Raw genomic sequence first — 6786 nt, forward strand, 5'->3', positions numbered from 1 at the left:
GGCTTGAGTAAGAACCAATCTCACCTACGCATCAAAACCACAACGATAGTTTGTCAAATAGACTCCGTTTTAACCTTCGCAAGGACCGGGCGTAGCCACACTCGGTTCAACTAAAGTTGGAGAGACAGTCGCCCGCAAGCCATCTATGTGCAAAGCACGTCGAGGGAACCGGTCTCGCGTAAGCGTACGCGTAAGGTTGGTCCGGGTCGTCTCGTCCAACAATACCGCCGAACCAAAGTATGACATGCTGGTAGGAAGTATGACTTGTATCGTCCACAACTCACTTGTGTTCTACTCGTGCATATAACATCAACGAAATAACCTAGGCTCTGATGCCACTGATGGGTTTCGTAGTAATTTCAAAAAATTTCCTACGCACACGCAAGATCATGTGATGCATAGCAACGAGGGGGAGAGTGTTTGTCTACGTACCCAACGCAGACCGACTGCGGAAGCGATGACACGACGTAGAGGAAGTAGTCGTACGTCTTCACGATCCAACCGATCAAGCACCGAAACTACGGCACCTCCGAGTTTGAGCACACGTTCAGCTCGATGACGATCCCCGGACTACGATCCAGCAAAGTGTCGGGGAAGAGTTCCGTCAGCACGACGGCGTGGTGACGATCTTGATGTACTACAGCAGCAGGGCTTCGCCTAAACTCCGCTACAGTATTATCGAGGTATATGGTGGCAGGGGGCACCGCACACGGCTAAGGAATAGATCACATGGATCAACTTGTGTGTCTAGAGGTGCCCCCTGCCTCCGTATATAAAGGAGTAGAGGGGGGAGGCTGGCCGGCCAAGGAGGAGGGCGCAGGAGAGTCCTACTCCCTCTAGGAGTAGGATTCCCCCCCCCCCCAATCCTAGTCGGAATAGGATTCGCGGAGGGGGAAAAGAGGAGGAGGGGGCCGGCCACCTCTCCTAGTCCTAATAGGACTAGGGGAAGGGGGAGGCGCACAGCCCATCTAGGGCAGCCTCTTCTCTTTTCTACCAAGGCCCACTATGGCCCATATATCTCCCGGGGGGTTCCGGTAACCCTCCCGGTATTCCGGTAAAATCCTGATTTCACCCGGAACACATCCGATATCCAAACATAGGCTTCCAATATATCAATCTTTACGTCTCGACCATTTCGAGACTCCTCGTCATGTCCGTGATCACATCCGGGACTCCGAACAACCTTCGGTACATCAAAATGCATAAACTCATAATATAACTGTCATCGTAACCTTAAGCGTGCGGACCCTACGGGTTCGAGAACAATGTAGACATGACCGAGACACGTCTCCGGTCAATAACCAATAGCGGGACCTGGATGCCCATATTGGCTCCTACATATTCTACGAAGATCTTTATCGGTCAGACCGCATAACAACATACGTTGTTCCCTTTGTCATCGGTATGTTACTTGCCCGAGATTCGATCGTCGGTATCCAATACCTAGTTCAATCTCGTTACCGGCAAGTCTCTTTACTCGTTCCGTAATACATCATCTCACAACTAACATATTAGTTGTAATGCTTGCAAGGCTTTATGTGATGTGCATTACCGAGAGGGCCCAGAGATACCTCTCCGACAATCGGAGTGACAAATCCTAAGCTCGATATACGCCAACCCAACATCTACCTTCGGAGACACCTGTAATTCTCCTTTATAATCACCCAGTTACGTTGTGACGTTTGGTAGCACCCAAAGTGTTCCTCCGGCAAACGGGAGTTGCATAATCTCATAGTCATAGGAACATGTATAAGTCATGAAGAAAGCAATAGCAACATACTAAACGATCGGGTGCTAAGCTAATGGAATGGGTCATGTCAATCAGATCATTCAACTAATGATGTGACCTCGTTAATCAAATAACAACTCATTGTTCATGGTCAGGAAACATAACAATCTTTGATTAACGAGCTAGTCAAGTAGAGGCATACTAGTGACACTTTGTTTGTCTATGTATTCACACATGTATTATGTTTCCGGTTAATACAATTCTAGCATGAATAATAAACATTTATCATGATTATAAGGAAATAAATAATAACTTTATTATTGCCTCTAGGGCATATTTCCTTCAGGCAGGCGCGCCCCCACCCTCGTGGCAAGGTGGTGGCCCCCCTGGCCTTCATCTTTGGGAGGTATTTTTCTTATTTCTTGAAAAGCTTCTCCGTGAAGGTTTAGGTCATTCCGAGAACGTTTGCTCCTGCACATAAATAACACCATGGTAATTCTGCTGAAAACAGCGTCAGTCCGGGTTAGTTCCATTCAAATCATGCAAGTTAGAGTCCAAAACAAGGGCAAAAGTGTTTGGAAAAGTAGATATGTTGGAGACATATCAACGGTATATATAGGAGGAAGAAGTATGTCGGTGGAGCAACAGGGGGCCCACGAGGGTGGAGGGCGCGCCTAGGGGGGGGGGGTAGGTGCGCCCCTTACCTCGTGGCCTCCCTGTTGGTTGCTTGACGTAGGTTCCAAGTCTCCTGGATCATGTTCGGTGAGATAATCATGTTACCGAAGGTTTCATTCCATTTGGACTCCGTTCGATATTCCTTTTCTTCGAAACCCTAAAATAGGCAAAAAATAGCAATTCTGGGCTGGGCCTCCGGTTAGTAGGTTAGTCCCAAAAATAATATAAAAGTGGATAATAAAGCCCAATAATGTCCAAAACAGTAGATAATATAGCATGGAGCAATCAAAAATTATAGATACGTTGGAGACGTATCAAGCATCCCCAAGCTTAATTCCTGCTCGTCCTCGAGTAGGTAAATGATAAAAACAGAATTTTTGATGTGGAATGCTACTTGGCATAATTTCAATGTAATTCTTCTTAATTGTGGCATGAATATTCAGATCTGTAAGATTCAAGACAAAAGTTTAATATTGACATAAAATAATAATACTTCAAGCATACTAACTAAGCAATTATGTCTCTTCAAAATAACATGGCCAAAGAAAGTTATCCCTACAAAATCATATAGTCTGGCTATGCTCTATCTTCACCACACAAAGTATTTAAATCATGCACAACCCCGATGACAAGCCAATCAATTGTTTCATACTTTTGACATTCTCAAAACTTTTTCAATCTTCACGCAATACATGAGCGTGAGCCATGGACATAGCACTTTAGGTGGAATAGAATGGTGGTTGTGGAGGAGACAAAAAGGGAGAAGATAGTCTCACATCAACTAGGCGTATCAACGGGCTATGGAGATGCCCATCAATAGATATCAATGTGAGTGAGTAGGGATTGCCATGCAACGGATGCACTAGAGCTAAAAGTATATGAAAGCTCAAAAAGAACTAAGTGGGTGTGCATCCAACTTGCTTGCTCACGAAGACCTAGGGCATTTTGAGGAAGCCCATCATTGGAATATGCAAGCCAAGTTCTATAATGAAAATTTCCCACTAGTATATGAAAGTGATAACAAAGGAGACTCTCTATCATGAAGATCATGGTGCTACTTTGAAGCACAAGTGTGGTAAAAGGATAGTAGCATTGTCCCTTCTCTCTTTTTCTCTCATTTTTTTATTTTTTTATTTGGGCCTTCTCTTTTTTTATGGCCTCTTTTTTTTCGTCCAGAGTCTCATCCCGACTTGTGGGGGAATCATAGTCTCCATCATCCTTTCCTCACTGGGACAATGCTCTAATAATGATGATCATCACACTTTTATTTACTTACAACTCAACAATTACAACTCGATACTTAGAACAAAATATGACTCTATGTGAATGCCTCCAGTGGTGTACCGGGATATGCAATGACTCATGAGTGACATGTATGAAAGAATTATGAACGGTGGCTTTGCCACAAATACGATGTCAACTACATGATCATGCAAAGCAATATGACAATGATGGAGCGTGTCATAGTAAACGGAACGGTGGAAAGTTGCATGGCAATATATCTCGGAATGGCTATGGGAATGTCATGATAGGTAGGTATGGTGGCTGTTTTGAGGAAGGTATGGTGGGTGTATGATACTAGCGAAAGGTGCGCGGTATTAGAGAGGTTAGCAATGATGGAAGGGTGAGAGTGCATATGATCCATGGACTCAACATTAGTCATAAAGAACTCATATACTTATTGCAAAAATCTACAAGTTATCACAGCAAATTATTACGCGCATGCTCCTAGGGGGATAGATTGGTAGTAAAAGACCATCGCTCGTCCCCGACCGCCACTCATAAGGAAGACAATCAATAAATAAATCATGCTCCGACTTCATCACATAATGGTTCACCATACGTGCGTGCTATGGGAATCACAAACTTTAACACAAGTATTTCTCAAATTCACAACTACTCAACTAGCACAACTTTAATATCACTACCTCCATATCTCAAAACAGTTATCAAGCATCAAACTTCTCATAGTATTCAAGACACTCATAAGAGAACTTTATTATTAATCTTGTATACCTAGCATATAGGATTATTTAAGCAAATTACCATGCTATTTAAGACTCTCAAAATAATCTAAGTGAAGCATGAGAGATCAATAGTTTCTATAAAACAAATCCACCAACGTGCTCTAAAAGATATAAGTGAAGTACTAGAGCAAAACTATATAACTCAAAAGATATAAGTGAAGCACATAGAGTATTCTAATAATTTCCGAATCATGTGTGTCTCTCTCAAAAGGTGTGTACAGCAAGGATGATTGTGATCAACTATAAATAAAGACTCAAATCATACAAGACGCTCCAAGCAAAATACATATCATGTGGTGAATAAAAATATAGCTCCAAGTAAAGTTACCGATAGAAGTAGACGAAAGAGGGGATGCCTTCCGGGGCATCCCCAAGCTTTGCCTTTTAGGTGTCCATATATTATCTTGGGGGTGCCATGGGCATCCCCAATCTTAGTCTCTTGCCATTCCTTGTTCCATAATCCATCAAATCTTTCCCCAAAACTTGAAAACTTCACAACACAAAACTTAAAGAAGAAAATCTCATGAGCTCCGTTAGCGAAAGAAAACAAAAGACCACTTCAAGGTACTGTAATGAACTCATTATTTATTTATATTGGTGTAAAACCTACTGTATTCAAACTTCTCTATGGTTTATAAACTATTTTACTAGCCATAGATTCATCAAAATAAGCAAACAACACCCGAAAAACAGAATCTGTCAAAAACAGAACAGTCTGTAGTAATCTGTAGCTAGCGCAAGCTCTGGAACCCCAAAAATTCTAAAATAAATTTATGGACGTGAGGAATTTATCTATTAACCATCTGCAAAAATAATTAACTAAATATCACTTTACAAATAAAAATGGCAGCCATTCTCGTGAGTGCTAAAGTTTCTGTTTTTTACAGCAAGATTAACAAGACTTTCCCCAAGTCTTCCCAACGGTTCTACTTGGCACAAACACTAATTAAACACAAAAAACACAACCACAACAGAGGCTTGATAAAATATTTATTACTAAACAGGAGCAAAAAGCAAGGAATAAAAATAAAATTGGGTTGCCTCCCAACAAGCGCTATCGTTTAACACCCCTAGCTAGGCATAAAAAACAAGGATAGATCTAGGTATTGCCATCTTTGGTAGGTAATTCTTCAATGAGGCATCTACCGTCCTTAGGAATTTCTTTCTTTTTATTGATTATCAAACTTTTAGGCACAAGATCGAAAAAATCATTAGCAGCAAATGGTTCCTCAATGATAGCAAAAAGATTAGGATGAACACTTATAGATTTGAGATCCGCAGTTTCTTTGCTGGAGGATTCACCTTTATTTTTAGGAACATACATAAGCTTGGCAATTTTAGTTGGAGGACTTGGAGTATTCTTTATGGAAGAAAAAGTGGTTCCCAAATTGGTAATGATACCCTGAAGTTTATCGATTCTAGTGGAATCATGATTTATTCTTTCATTAACTATAGGTTCCTTCTCTTTAATATTTTTCAAAGTTACTCCTACTTTAGATCCATATTGGGTAATTTGGTTGTGGATCTTTTTATCGAAATTTTCAATTAACTCAATGGCAGCAACTTTATTTTCAATAATTTCAAGTTTTTGCATTACATGTTCCAAAGTTAACATAGTTCCATTAACCAAAAGAGGTGGTGAGCCAAACAAATCTATCATAGCATTGTAAGAATCAAAAGTATGGCTACCAAGAAGTTCCCTCTGGTAATGGTATCAAGGATATATCTGTGCCAAGGAGTAACGCCTACCTAAAAATTGCGAAGAAGAACGGAAGTAGATTGCTTCTTGGTAGATCTATTTTGAGCATTGCAAATTCTATACCAAGCGTCTTTTAGATTTTCTCCCTCCCTTTGTTTAAAGTTTAGAACTTCATTTTCGGGAGACAATGGGGAAGATAAGGGACTAGCCATAATGACAAGCAAACGGAAAAGTGACGAACGAAAAAGAGAGGGAGGATAGAGAGAGAGGGCGAATAAAACGGCAAGGGAGAAGTGGGGGAGAGGAAAACGAGAGGCAAATGGCAAATAATGCAATGCGGGAGATAAGGGTTTGTGATGGGTACTTGGTATGTTGACTTTTGCGTAGACCTCCCCGGCAATGGCGCCAGAAATCCTTCTTGCTACCTCTTGAGCACTTGCGTTGGTTTTCCCTTGAAGAGGAAAGGGTGGTGCAGCAAAGTAGCGTAAGTATTTCCCTCGGTTTTTGAGAACCAAGGTATCAATCCAGTAGGAGGCTACGCGTGAGTCCCTCACACCTACACAAAACAAATAAATCCTCGCAACCAACACGATAAGGGGTTGTCAATCCCTACAGGTCACTTACGAGAGTGAGATCCGATAGATATGATAAGATAA

This window comes from Triticum urartu, chromosome 7A, assembly GCF_056163025.1.
Source record: "Triticum urartu cultivar PI428250 chromosome 7A, HENAU_Tu73, whole genome shotgun sequence".
Lineage (NCBI taxonomy): Eukaryota > Viridiplantae > Streptophyta > Magnoliopsida > Poales > Poaceae > Triticum > Triticum urartu.